A 15,447-nucleotide genomic window follows, 5' to 3' on the forward strand; every position below is an offset into this window, starting at 1 on the left:
CCACCGGTCTGGCGGGAGCCACCATCAAGGATCCAGGAGAAAGCGGATCCGGTGAGGCCACTGCAGGTGCCCCCCCATGGATCAACTGCAGCCGTGAAATGCATCGAAGGATCAGCGGCAGGGATGTCCATGGGCCTGGCGGGAGCCATTATCAAGGATCCAGGAGAAAGCGGATCCGGCGAGGCCATTGCAGGTGCCCCCCATGGATCAAATGCAGCCGTGAAAAGTGCCGAAGGATCAGCGGCAGGAATGGCCATGGGCCTGGCTGGAGCCACCATCAAGGATCCAGGAGAAAGCGGATCTGGCGAGGCCATTGCAGGTGCCCCCCATGGATCAACTGCAGCCGTGAAAAGCGCCGAAGGATCAGCGGCAGGGTTGACCATGGGCCTGGCGGGAGCCACCATCAAGGATCCAGGAGAAAGCGGATCTGGCGAGGCCATTGCAGGTGCCCCCCATGGATCAACTGCAGCCGTGAAAAGCGCCGAAGGAGCAGCGGCAGGGTTGACCATGGGCCTGGCGGGAGCCACCATCAAGGATCCAGGAGAAAGCGGATCCGGCGAGGACACTGCAGGTGCTGCCAGCTTATCCTTGCAGGACACGAACCTGGTCTTGGCCGATGATGCCAGCACATCCTCGACGGGGGCAGATGGTCCAGAGAGCAGCATGAGCATGGTGTTGCCAGTTGCAGTCACAACCAGCAAGCCTGCTGCTGGAAGAGCTGAAGGGAAGGTCGCAGACCCCGTGGTCTCCACCTTGCAGACCGAAGGCTACATGTCTGAACGGGATGGAAGCCAGAAGGGCTTCCACCCCAGGGATGAAGCCTGGAGAGAAAAAAAGAAAAGAAGGACACGTCTTCATCGAGGAAAAGTTCCCATCACCGCAGGACACGTGAAGGTCACCACAGGACAGGAGGGGACAAGACCCAGAAATCATCCTCCCACTGGTCCTCATCTGGCCATGGAAACTCCAAAGTTGACAAAGGACGGGAGGACAGCTCGCAAACTGAGGAACAGCCAGTCCGCCACCAGTTCAGGGACTCTAAGTAAGACATCCAGTAAGATCCTCTCCTTCTTTAGGAGCTTCAGAGTCATTCCTGGTTCAGAAACAAGGCTCACACATGACCATTGAGAGGCAGACAAAGCCCCGGTTGGCTTCCATGTTTAGCACACATTTGCTAAAAGGGGAGAAAAAAACAAGGACATGATAAACACAAAATTCACAATACTGGATTTCTGTAGGGTCAAAACAAGGGAGGGATGGTCTGGGAGGAAAAGCTATTATGCAAAGCGGTATGTCCATGGGAATGTATTATCGTTTCCATTTTATTTTAACGTCTCTGACATCAGGATGATTCTTATACTGCTGTCAGCCAAGTGGCAGTCACTGCCTTAGAAATATCTCAACCAATTTGTTTCACTGTTGTTTTCCTTTCAATATATGCACAAGAGATGGATGACAAAGTCTGAAAGATATCTTTCAAGAACTATAACATAAAGAAACTAAGGGACATAAATACTCACTATCCAGGAACACAAGAAAGGTTTAGATATATTGCTAAGGAATAACAGAATAATCCAAAATGCTCTGTACTGATGAACTATGCAAATTATGTATGCATGTGGAAAGCGATTCTAAAAATAAAAAAAATCATAAATGAGATTATGAAATCTCATTTCATACTGAGATTATGCATTTTTAAATGTCCATCATAAAAAAGTCTTTCCAGTTTAAAAAAAAGTTGTAAATAAATTTCATGAGTCCATGAAAATCATTAAATTGTTAACAACACTTGATGACAGTTGGATTAGAGTAACTGTTGATAACAGTTAACAACCGTCGGATTTGAGAAGAATGCCTCTGAGAACCATGTGTGTTTTTTGTTTTGCGGTTTTTTTTTTTTTTGCGGTATGCGGGCCTCTCGCTGCTGTGGCCTCTCCCATTGCGGAGCACAGGCTCCGGACGCACAGGCTCAGCGGCCATGGCTCACGGGCCCAGCGGCTCCACGGCATGTAGGATCTTCCCGGACAGGGACACGAACCCGTGCCCCCTGCATCGGCAGGCGGACTCCCAACCACTGCGCCACCAGGGAAGCCCCATGTGTCTTTGTATGAACCGGGGAGTCATCTGCTAGCCTTGCAATTCTCTGCTCATTCCCTTCTGTGACAACAGGGTCTGCTAGGATGGAAGTTGGGTTTCCAGTAAAACTTAGGGACTTTCTCTGCAGAGCAAATTAAGTGGTAGAGGTGGAGGAGGTGAGAAATAAGATACGGATTCTGGGAGGAGTGGTAGCTTGGGAGGATGAGAGGAAGCCCTTCTCAGTTGCTCTGGTGGGTGGCTGGAAAATCCCATCTTGTGATTTCCGATACACAAAGACCAATAGATTGTGGGGATCAATGTGTCCTGGGAGTTACCTCTTGAAGCAGTGGGTCTTGGTAAGAGGAGAGAAAGAGCCATGTTCTCTAAGACCTGAGAGGGGTTTGGGGGAAGCCTTCCGGAAATGTGAGGAGTTACGGGGTAGAGGAGGGAGATAAAGGGGAACTTTTTCCAAAGCCTTTGACTCAGAGCCCCAGATTTTCACTATGCCAGAGGCTGAATCAGCCTACTTAAAACAGCTTCATCTTAGGATTCTGTACCCTTGGCTTTACCTTTTGTCTTTCTTAGCCTGTATTAGGCAATCTCACTCCCTCACCCCAAAGGACTTCTTTAACGTGAACCTAGTTAGTCCACTATGCAGGGCGTTAGCTGAGCAGACCCACAGTTGACACAATTTACACCTCCAGTGCAGTAGTAAAGTGGAGGTGGGGACTTGCCCACCGCAACGTGCCCTGCCTGGCACTTGCTCTGGATTTCCTTTTCTATCTTGACGGTTCATCAAGAGACACATGCACAGATACCTACGTATTTCAAAGCGACAGGCATCTTCCTCTGGAGGGAGACATCAATTTGGGTATCAAGTCAGTACACCCTATCAGATAAAGGCCAATATTTTGGACAGCAATATTCATCACCGTGGTAGCAATTCTGCAGCTGCAAGTGCAATTAGGCAATGGATGGTTGATTACAAACTAACCAATGTCCCAAACTTCAAGTCTGGCAACACACATACATACTAGAAAGGGTTTTTTTCCCTACAGCAAAATAAGGTCATTCACAGGATTGTTGAAGATGTGCTACGGTGGGAGGCATATTGAAGGCAGTGTCGTGGCTGGCACAGCAAGCGTGATGTGATGCTGGGGAACACAGCAGGGGCCACGCCATGCATGGCTTTGAGGTCCATTTAAAGGAGTTTGATTTCTGACCTTGGAGTGATGCAAAGCCATGATATGTTTTCAAGAGGGGAGTGGCCTGATCAAATGTGCACTTTGTGGAGGGTACTGTGGTTTCTGTGAAAAGAAGTATTTGGCTGGGGGGGTTGTTAATATGGGACTTTATGTTACTTCCTATTTGGGGCCACAGGATCTATATAATGAGGAGATTGGAGGGTATGCTTTGAAAGACACCGTTCCATTTGAAATATCCACGTGGGGTGCATTTCTTCAACGAAGGACTTGTGGCCCCAGCTGCTGGGGGTGCATCCCACAGAAAGCCTTCAGCTGGCAGTGAGTTTGGAAATTGCCTGGGTTCCTCACCCGAGGTGCACGGCAAGAAATGATTGATGTGGAGTGTGAAGGTCAGGCCGTCGTAGCCCAACACAGACCCTCTCGGAAGGGTCACTCCAGTTCAAGAGCTCAGCTTCGGGCTTCCCTGGTGGCGCAGTGGTTGGGAGTCCGCCTGCCGACACAGGGGACACGGGTTCGTGCCCCGGTCCGGGAGGGCCCCACATGCCGCGGAGCGGCTGGGCCCGTGAGCCATGGCTCCGGAGCCTGTGCTCCGCAACGAGAGAGGCCACAACAGTGAGAGGCCCGCGTACCGCAAAAAAAAAAAAAAAAAAAAAAAAACAAGCAGGGGTCAAGGAGGGAAGGATTGGGAGTTTGGGATTAGCAGATACAAACTACAGGATGGATAAACAGCAGGGTCCTACTGTAGAGCACAGAGAACTATATTCAGTATCCTGTGATAAACCATAATGGAAAAGAATAGGAAAAAGAATGTATGTATACAAAAAACTGAATCAGAAATTAACCGAAGAAATTAACACAACACAAATTAACACAACATTGTAAATCAACTATACATCAATAAAAAAGAAGAAGGAAAAGAAAATAAATACAATCCAAGTTTGGGTTACCTTTGTGGGGAGGGAGCATGCAGAAGAGGGGCTGGCAGGGTTCTATTTCTTGCTCTGGGTGGCAGCTACAAGGGTGTTCACTTTCTTCTCATTAAGCTATATTTATGCTTTCTGCACTTTCATGAATGTGTGTTATATTTCACAATAAAAAGTTTCTAAAACTGTAAAAAATATAAATATAAATATAAATATAAACAAAAGTTAGCCTCCTTGAAAAGAGAAAATGGGTGAGAAAATTCTCCATATCCTGGAAATGACAGTACCAGTGGGACTCTGACACGTAGCACTCTTTCTAAGTTCCTGCCAGCACTGTGCTATATACGCTGGGGACACAGAGAACAGCAATTCCCATAGGATGCCTGCCCTTAGCAAGTACACAGTCCACTTCCAGGATTTTATCCCCAGGACATCATTCAGCAGAAGCACGAAGATGACCCCTGCAGGGAGATTTGTAACAACAACAAGACTGGAAACCACCCAGATATTTACAAAAGCAGGAGGGTTTTCTCAACCTTTTGAGTAGAAAGACTATCCAGCCTACCCACACCTATACCCTGGCAGGGTCAGCCTGTTCCCTATGGACATGGTGGTTGGTTTAGGGGGAGGCTGGTGAGCCTGCCCCAAGGGGGTGGGGACTTGGAGGCTCAACAAAGGGGTGTGCGATGTGATGGTGACGGGTCACAAAGGACTTGCGGTATAAATATGGTCGGGCCAAGAGACTCTGGCAGAGTCCTGCAGGGAGGTGACGAGTTGCTTTCGTTCCCTCTCTCTCTCCGAGACTCAATTTGTGGCTGGTGGCTCTGTCTTGAACGAAGAGAGCCATGAGCAGTGAGAGTTTACCTCATTACACGGCCAATAGCTACTGTTCAGTGGGGGTGTTGAGGACCTCCATGGGGGTCCTGCAACGACAACTGTACGAGGGAGGAGAGTATGACATTTTCAAGTACGCTCCCATGTTTGAGAGCGACTTTATCCAGGTCAGCAAGAAAGGAGAACTGATTGACCTAGACAACCGCGTCCGAAGGGTGACTGTGGGTGTCGCATCCACCAGCCCCCTCTTCCCACTACCTGACGTCATGCTGCTGGCCCGAACAACGAAAGTCTGTGAAGAGCATGTCAGATGCGCCGGGATCACCAAGGGGAGAGGTTGCAAGCCCGTGAAGACCCTAGAGCTCACCAGGCTGCTTCCCTTGAAGTTTGTCAAGATCTCCATCCACAACCGTGAGAAACAGCAGCTGTGCCTGAATCTTGCTACCGGCCGGACTTTCTATCTGCAGCTGTGCCCCTCTTCCGATGCACAAAAAGACCTCTTTTCCCATTGGGAAAAGCTTGTCTATATCCTGAGACCACCGGTAGACAGTTACAGCAGTACCCCGATGCTCCAAACTGGAGATGCAGCGACTACAGAGGATGCCAAAATCCTAGTGGGAAGCACCCACAGAGACTCAAGAACACGGGGCAGGGTGCTTTGGGAGAGCAGGGCAAAGCTGGTCCTTCATAGCCTTTGGTGCTCTCTGAGACTCACCTGGGAAATACCTTCTATTGTTGAAAAGGGTCAGGGACAAACGAGCTATCACTATGGGATTCACCACACTGGAGAGGTTCCGAGTGCTTCTCCACCTTGTCCCACAGGGCTGAATTTCAGAGAGACCTTAGGTATCATATCAGCTGCACTGGTCTCCTCACCAGGGCTGTAATCCCTCCTACAGCATCCTGACTGTCTGGTCTCTTCTTGAACACTTACCCCAGCCCAGGTAGTCTCATCAGTTGTGGAACATCATTCACAGTTAGGAAGTCCTTCCTTCATTGTGTCTCCCCGTGACGCCGACATGCTGATTCAAATCAGCCCAACCCGTGGAGTCACCAAAATGCAGAAGGTGTGCATCCCTTGACCCGGGAACCCCACTTCTAGGAGTCTGTCCTGCAGAGAGAGAAGCACAAGGGTATAAAATTAAAGTGTGTATCATGGAGAACTGTATCAGTGCTTTCCCTGACCCTGGGACTGTTCAAGTAAAATGGAGTGGCCGTTTGAGAGCGGTGCAGTAGATGGGATCTAGCATCCAATGGGAGCTTAGACTGGGTGATCTCAAAGGTTATTCTAAGTATAAGCCCTTGAGTTGCTCAGCTCCAGGATGAGAGAGGAGCAGACAGTTCAGATCTCACTTTCTGTCATCTCTAACTTACCTGATTCTCCTCCCCTTGGCTCAGACCACAGAGCTCCACAGAGAAAGGGATCAGGATGAGGCTGGGCTTCACAAGCTTCGTGACGTGACTGGAGCCACAAAAAGTGCCGAAGGATCAGCAGGAGGAATGACCATGGGCCTGGCGGGAGCCACCATCAAGGATCCAGGAGAAAGCGGATCCGGCGAGGCCACTGCAGGTATCCCCGATGGATCAACTGCAGGCGTGAAAAGCGCCGAAGGATCAGCGGCAGGGTTGCCCATGGGCCTGGCGGGAGCCATTATCCAGGATCCAGGAGAAAGCAGATCCGGCGAGGCCATTGCAGGTACCCACCATGGATCTACTACCGCCGTGAAAAGCGACGAAGGAACAGTGGCAGGAATGGCCATGGGCCTGGCTGGAGCCACGATCAAGGAGCCACCATCAAGGATCCTGGAGAAAGCGGATCCGGCGAGGCCATTGCAGGTGCCACCACACATCAAGTGCAGCCGTGAAAAGCTCCGAAGAATCAGCGGCAGGGATGACCACGGACCTGGCGGGAGCCACGGTCAAGGATCCAGGAAAAAGCGGATCCGGCGAGGCCACTGCAGGTGCCCCCCTTGGATCAACTGCAGCCGTGAAAAGTGCCGATGGATCAGCGGCAGGGATGACCACGGACCTGGCTGTAGCCACCATCAAGGATCCAAGAGAAAGCGGATTCAGCGAGGCCATTGCAGGTGCCCCCCATGGATCAACTGCAGCCGTGAAAAGCGCCGAAGGATCAGCGGCAGGGTTGACCATGGGCCTGGCGGGAGCCACCATCAAGGATCCAGGAGAAAGCGGATCTGGCGAGGCCATTGCAGGTGCCCCCCATGGATCAACTGCAGCCGTGAAAAGCGCCGAAGGAGCAGCGGCAGGGTTGACCATGGGCCTGGCGGGAGCCACCATCAAGGATCCAGGAGAAAGCGGATCCGGCGAGGACACTGCAGGTGCTGCCAGCTTATCCTTGCAGGACACGAACCTGGTCTTGGCCGATGATGCCAGCACATCCTCGACGGGGGCAGATGGTCCAGAGAGCAGCATGAGCATGGTGTTGCCAGTTGCAGTCACAACCAGCAAGCCTGCTGCTGGAAGAGCTGAAGGGAAGGTCGCAGACCCCGTGGTCTCCACCTTGCAGACCGAAGGCTACATGTCTGAACGGGATGGAAGCCAGAAGGGCTTCCACCCCAGGGATGAAGCCTGGAGAGAAAAAAAGAAAAGAAGGACACGTCTTCATCGAGGAAAAGTTCCCATCACCGCAGGACACGTGAAGGTCACCACAGGACAGGAGGGGACAAGACCCAGAAATCATCCTCCCACTGGTCCTCATCTGGCCATGGAAACTCCAAAGTTGACAAAGGACGGGAGGACAGCTCGCAAACTGAGGAACAGCCAGTCCGCCACCAGTTCAGGGACTCTAAGTAAGACATCCAGTAAGATCCTCTCCTTCTTTAGGAGCTTCAGAGTCATTCCTGGTTCAGAAACAAGGCTCACACATGACCATTGAGAGGCAGACAAAGCCCCGGTTGGCTTCCATGTTTAGCACACATTTGCTAAAAGGGGAGAAAAAAACAAGGACATGATAAACACAAAATTCACAATACTGGATTTCTGTAGGGTCAAAACAAGGGAGGGATGGTCTGGGAGGAAAAGCTATTATGCAAAGCGGTATGTCCATGGGAATGTATTATCGTTTCCATTTTATTTTAACGTCTCTGACATCAGGATGATTCTTATACTGCTGTCAGCCAAGTGGCAGTCACTGCCTTAGAAATATCTCAACCAATTTGTTTCACTGTTGTTTTCCTTTCAATATATGCACAAGAGATGGATGACAAAGTCTGAAAGATATCTTTCAAGAACTATAACATAAAGAAACTAAGGGACATAAATACTCACTATCCAGGAACACAAGAAAGGTTTAGATATATTGCTAAGGAATAACAGAATAATCCAAAATGCTCTGTACTGATGAACTATGCAAATTATGTATGCATGTGGAAAGCGATTCTAAAAATAAAAAAAATCATAAATGAGATTATGAAATCTCATTTCATACTGAGATTATGCATTTTTAAATGTCCATCATAAAAAAGTCTTTCCAGTTTAAAAAAAAGTTGTAAATAAATTTCATGAGTCCATGAAAATCATTAAATTGTTAACAACACTTGATGACAGTTGGATTAGAGTAACTGTTGATAACAGTTAACAACCGTCGGATTTGAGAAGAATGCCTCTGAGAACCATGTGTGTTTTTTGTTTTGCGGTTTTTTTTTTTTTTGCGGTATGCGGGCCTCTCGCTGCTGTGGCCTCTCCCATTGCGGAGCACAGGCTCCGGACGCACAGGCTCAGCGGCCATGGCTCACGGGCCCAGCGGCTCCACGGCATGTAGGATCTTCCCGGACAGGGACACGAACCCGTGCCCCCTGCATCGGCAGGCGGACTCCCAACCACTGCGCCACCAGGGAAGCCCCATGTGTCTTTGTATGAACCGGGGAGTCATCTGCTAGCCTTGCAATTCTCTGCTCATTCCCTTCTGTGACAACAGGGTCTACTAGGATGGAAGTTGGGTTTCCAGTAAAACTTAGGGACTTTCTCTGCAGAGCAAATTAAGTGGTAGAGGTGGAGGAGGTGAGAAATAAGATACGGATTCTGGGAGGAGTGGTAGCTTGGGAGGATGAGAGGAAGCCCTTCTCAGTTGCTCTGGTGGGTGGCTGGAAAATCCCATCTTGTGATTTCCGATACACAAAGACCAATAGATTGTGGGGATCAATGTGTCCTGGGAGTTACCTCTTGAAGCAGTGGGTCTTGGTAAGAGGAGAGAAAGAGCCATGTTCTCTAAGACCTGAGAGGGGTTTGGGGGAAGCCTTCCGGAAATGTGAGGAGTTACGGGGTAGAGGAGGGAGATAAAGGGGAACTCTTTCCAAAGCCTTTGACTCAGAGCCCCAGATTTTCACTATGCCAGAGGCTGAATCAGCCTACTTAAAACAGCTTCATCTTAGGATTCTGTACCCTTGGCTTTACCTTTTGTCTTTCTTAGCCTGTATTAGGCATTCTCACTCCCTCACCCCAAAGGACTTCTTTAACGTGAACCTAGTTAGTCCACTATGCAGGGCGTTAGCTGAGCAGACCCACAGTTGACACAATTTACACCTCCAGTGCAGTAGTAAAGTGGAGGTGGGGACTTGCCCACCGCAACGTGCCCTGCCTGGCACTTGCTCTGGATTTCCTTTTCTATCTTGACGGTTCATCAAGAGACACATGCACAGATACCTACGTATTTCAAAGCAACAGGCATCTTCCTCTGGAGGGAGACATCAATTTGGGTATCAAGTCAGTACACCCTATCAGATAAAGGCCAATATTTTGGACAGCAATATTCATCACCGTGGTAGCAATTCTGCAGCTGCAAGTGCAATTACGCAATGGATGGTTGATTACAAACTGACCAATGTCCCAAACTTCAAGTCTGGCAACACACATACATACTAGAAAGGGTTTTTTTCCCTACAGCAAAATAAGGTCATTCACAGGATTGTTGAAGATGTGCTACGGTGGGAGGCATATTGAAGGCAGTGTCGTGGCTGGCACAGCAAGCGTGATGTGATGCTGGGGAACACAGCAGGGGCCACGCCATGCAAGGCTTTGAGGTCCATTTAAAGGAGTTTGATTTCTGACCTTGGAGTGATGCAAAGCCATGATATGTTTTCAAGAGGGGAGTGGCCTGATCAAATGTGCACTTTGTGGAGGGTACTGTGGTTTCTGTGAAAAGAAGTATTTGGCTGGGGGGGTTGTTAATATGGGACTTTATGTTACTTCCTATTTGGGGCCACAGGATCTATATAATGAGGAGATTGGAGGGTATGCTTTGAAAGACACCGTTCCATTTGAAATATCCACGTGGGGTGCATTTCTTCAACGAAGGACTTGTGGCCCCAGCTGCTGGGGGTGCATCCCACAGAAAGCCTTCAGCTGGCAGTGAGTTTGGAAATTGCCTGGGTTCCTCACCCGAGGTGCACGGCAAGAAATGATTGATGTGGAGTGTGAAGGTCAGGCCGTCGTAGCCCAACACAGACCCTCTCGGAAGGGTCACTCCAGTTCAAGAGCTCAGCTTCGGGCTTCCCTGGTGGCGCAGTGGTTGGGAGTCTGCCTGCCGACACAGGGGACACGGGTTCGTGCCCCGGTCCGGGAGGGCCCCACATGCCGCGGAGCGGCTGGGCCCGTGAGCCATGGCTCCGGAGCCTGTGCTCCGCAACGAGAGAGGCCACAACAGTGAGAGGCCCGCGTACCGCAAAAAAAAAAAAAAAAAACAAACAAAAAAACAAGCAGGGGTCAAGGAGGGAAGGATTGGGAGTTTGGGATTAGCAGATACAAACTACAGGATGGATAAACAGCAGGGTCCTACTGTAGAGCACAGAGAACTATATTCAGTATCCTGTGATAAACCATAATGGAAAAGAATAGGAAAAAGAATGTATGTATACAAAAAACTGAATCAGAAATTAACCGAAGAAATTAACACAACACAAATTAACACAACATTGTAAATCAACTATACATTAATAAAAAAGAAGAAGGAAAAGAAAATAAATACAATCCAAGTTTGGGTTACCTTTGTGGGGAGGGAGCATGCAGAAGAGGGGCTGGCAGGGATCTATTTCTTGCTCTGGGTGGCAGCTACAAGGGTGTTCACTTTGTTGTTACTCATTAAGCTATATTTATGCTTTCTGCACTTTCATGAATGTGTGTTATATTTCACAATAAAAAGTTTCTAAAACTGTAAGAAATATAAATATAAATATAAACAAAAGTTAGCCTCCTTGAAAAGAGAAAATGGGTGAGAAAATTCTCCATATCCTGGAAATGACAGTACCAGTGGGACTCTGACAGGTAGCAGCACTCTTTCTAAGTTCCTGCCAGCACTGGGCTGTATACGCTGGGGGCACAGAGAACAGCAATCCCCATAGGATGCCTGCCCTTAGCAAGTACACGGTCCACTTCCAGGATTTTATCCCCAGGACATCATTCAGCAGAAGCGCCAAGATGATGGAGATCTGTAACAACAACAAGACTGGAAGCCACCCAGATATTTACAAGAGCAGGAGGGTTTTCTCAACCTTTTGAGTAGAAAGACTATCCAGCCTACCCACACCTATACCCTGGCAGGGTCAGCCTCTTCCCTATGGACGTGGTGGTTGGTTTAGGGGGAGGCTGGTGAGCCTGCCCCAAGGGGGTGGGGGCTTGGACGCTCAACAAAGGGGTGTGTGATGCGATGGTGACGGGTCACAAAGGGCTTGCGGTATAAATAGGGTCGGGTCAAGAGACTCTGGCAGAGTCCTGCAGGGAGGTGACGAGGTGCTTTCGTTCCCTCTCTCTCTCTCCCTCTGAGACTCAATTGTGGCTGGTGGCTCTGTCTTGAACGAAGAGAGCCATGAGCAGTGAGAGTTTACCTCATTACACGGCCAACAGCTACTGTTCAGTGGGGGTGTCGAGGACCTCCATGGGGGTCCTGCAACGACAACTGTACGAGGGAGGAGAGTATGACATTTTCAAGCACGCTCCCATGTTGGAGAGCGACTTTATCCAGGTCAGCAAGGAAGGAGAACTGATTGACCTAGACAACCGCGTCCGAACGGTGACTGTGGGCGTCGCATCCACCAGCCCCCTCTTCCCGCTACCTGACGTCATGCTGCTGGCCCGACCAAGGAGAGTCTGTGCCGGGGTCACCAAGGGGAGAGGTTGCAAGCCCGTGAAGACCCTAGAGCTCACCAGGCTGCTCCCCTTGAAGTTTGTCAAGATCTCCATCCACAACCGGGAGAAACAGCAGCTGTGCCTGAATCTTGCTACCGGCCGGACTTTCTACCTGCAGCTGTGCCCCTCTTCCGACGCACAAGAAGACCTCTTTTCCTATTGGGAAAAGCTTGTCTATATCCTGAGACCACCGGTAGACAGTTACAGCAGTACCCCGATGCTCCAAACTGGAGATGCAGCGACTACAGAGGATGCCAACATCCTAGTGGTAAGCACCGACAGGGACTCAAGAACACGGGGCAGGGTGCTTTGGGAGAGCAGGGCAAAGCTGGTCCTTCATAGCCTTTGGTGCTCTCTGAGACTCGCCTGGGAAATACCTTCTACCGTTGAAAAGGGTCAGGGACAAACGAGCTATCACTACGGGAGTCCCCACACGGGAGAGGTTCCGAGTGCTTCTCCACCTTGTCCCACGAGGCCGAATTTCAGAGAGACCTTAGGTATCATCTCGGCTGCACTGGTCTCATCACCAGGGCTGTAATCCCTCCTACAGCATCCTGACTGTCTGCTCTCTTCCTGAACACTTACCCCAGCCCAGGTAGTCTCAGCAGGTGGGGAACATCATTCACAGCTAGGAAGTCCTTCCTTCATTGTGTCTCCCCGGGACTCCGACATGCTGACTCAAATCAGCCCAACCCGTGGAGTCACCAAAATGTAGAAGGTGTGCATCCCTTGACCCAGGAACCCCACTTCTAGGAATCTGTCCTGCAGGGAGAGAAGCACAAGGGTATAAAGTTAAAGTGCATAGCATCATGGAGAATTGTATCAGTGCTCTCCCTGGCCCTGGGACTGTTCAAGTACAGTGGAGTGGCCGTTTGACAGGGGTGCAGTAGATGGGGTCTTGCATCCAATGGGAGCTTAGACTGGGTGATTTCAAAGGTTATTCTAAGTATAAGGCCTTGAGTTGCTCAGCTCCAGGATGAGAGAGGAGCGGACAGTTCTGAGCTCACTTTCTGTCATCTCTATCTTACCTGTCTCTCCTCCCCTTGGCTCAGACCACAGAGCTCCACAGAGAAAGGGATCAGGATGAGGTTGGGCTTCGCAAGCTTCGTGACGTGACTGGAGCCACGTCTTGTGCTTATGTGGGGGGAGAGGGAATCCATCATGCCCCCCGTGGGTCACCTGCAGCCCTGAAAGGCGCCGAAGGATCGGCGGCAGGGATGACCGTGGGCCTGGCGGGAGCCACCATCGAGGATCCAGGAGAAAGCGGATCCGGCCAGGCCACTGCAGGTGCTGCCAGCCTATCCCTGCAGGACACGAGCCTGGTCTCGGCGGATGTTGCCAGCACATCCTCGACGGGGGCAGATGGTCCAGAGAGCAGCATGAGCATGGTGTTGCCAGGTGCAGTCACAACCAGCAAGCCTGCTGCTGGAAGAGCTGAAGGGAAGGTCGCAGCCCCCGTGGTCTCCACCTTGCAGAGCGAAGGCTACACGTCTGAAGGGGATGGAAGCCAGAAGGTCTCCCACCCCAGGGATGAAGCCTGGAAGGAAAAAAAGGAAAGAAGGACACGTCTTCATCGAGGAAAAGTTCCCATCACCGCAGGACAGGTGAAGGTCACCACAGGACACGAGGGGACAAGACCCAGAAAGCATCCTCCCACTGGTCCTCATGCGGCCATGAAAACCCCAAAGTTGACCAAGGAGGGGAGGACAGCTCGCAGACGGAGGAAGAGCCAGCCCGCCACCAGTTCGGGGACTCTAAGTAAGGCATCCAGTGAGATCCTCTCCTTCTTTAGGCGCTTCAGTCACTCCTGATTCAGCACCAAGGCTCACACATGACCACTGGGAGGTAGACAAAGCCCCGGTTGGCTTGGGTCCTTCCCTAGAGAGGCAGTTCCTACTTTCTTTAATAAAGGAAACCGTACAACTCCAAAAGAAATGCTATCTTGTGTTTTCTATGTCCCCTCGCCTGGTAGGGACTTGACAGTGACTTCTGTGATGCGAATTGTGCTTTGGCCTGAGACCCCAGAATCAAAATTTTGTTGTACAAGATAGGTATTAAGTATCATTCAGCCATTCACTAGGGCTGGAAATAGATGCACTATACAGAAATGTTCATTGCGAGGTTGCGAATCTTTGGAAATAAGATTTACTATGTAAATATAGTTTGGGGAGAAGATAAGCTGGGGGAGGTGACTGCGTGATGTGTAAACTTGCGTTGCTGAATTAATTACTGAATTCATCAAGTATTTACGGGGTGTCTGTGCCGTGCTGTGCCTAGCACGAGGCTATGTTATGGAAAAACCATCCTTTTCTCAGCAAAGCCCTTTGGTTTGGTTATGGGCACTCTGTAGAAGGCAAGGAAATAAGCACAGAAAAAGGTTTTGGTCGCTTGCTCGCAGGTCACACGTGCATAGCCACTGCCCGAAAGAGAAGCCTGTTTTCCCAGCAAGGCTTCTCCAGGGCACGTAGGGTGGAGGGAGGACAAGTCTGCAGCCGGGGCTGAGCTTTAGGCCATAGCTGGGGTCAGAGGTTCACCTTATGAAAACAGAAACTCTCTCTGGCTTGTAAGGAAATGAAACCATTGGGAGTTATTTTACTTTGTGTAGGGTAAAACAGAACACGGGGGGGATCAGGGTTGTCATTGGCTCAACAAAGGGACACAATCTTTATGGTAGAAGCAGCACCAACGAGGAGTCAGGAAATCTGAGTTCCTATCCTGTCTGGGCCACTGACTCTCCTGGGTCACTCTGCCTCTCTGTAATGGTACCTCTGTGGGCAGCCACGGGGTCCCCAACTGTAAAACCAATGGATTGGACCGCTGCAGTGATTCTTACCCTTGGTTGTATGTTGGGAGTTCCCTGGGGAGCTTCAAAACAAACAAACAAACAAACAAACAAACATTGATAGCCTGACCCCAATCCCAGAGATTCTGATGACATTTAGGTGGGGTAAGCCCTCCAGCACCGGGAGTTTTAAAAATCTCACCCAATAATTCTACTGTGCAGCAGCCAAGTTGGAAAACCACTGGGCTAGGAGGTCTGGGGGGCCTCTTTCAGCCCCAGTATGCCATAACTTTACAGTGGAAGACAGTAGTTCTCCAACATTCACATGCATAAGGATCACCTGGGAAGCCTATTTAAAAAATAACATTTCTCACCACATGATAGCCCTTATACGTGGACTCTAAAGTACGACGCAAATGAACATATCTGCAAAACAGAAACAGACTCCCAGACATAGGGAAGAGACTTGGGGTTTTCAGTGGGGTTG

The sequence above is a fragment of the Mesoplodon bidens genome (assembly GCF_964165515.1).
Source record: "Mesoplodon bidens genome assembly, contig: HAP1_SCAFFOLD_599, whole genome shotgun sequence".
In the NCBI taxonomy this organism is placed as follows: Eukaryota; Metazoa; Chordata; class Mammalia; order Artiodactyla; family Ziphiidae; genus Mesoplodon; species Mesoplodon bidens.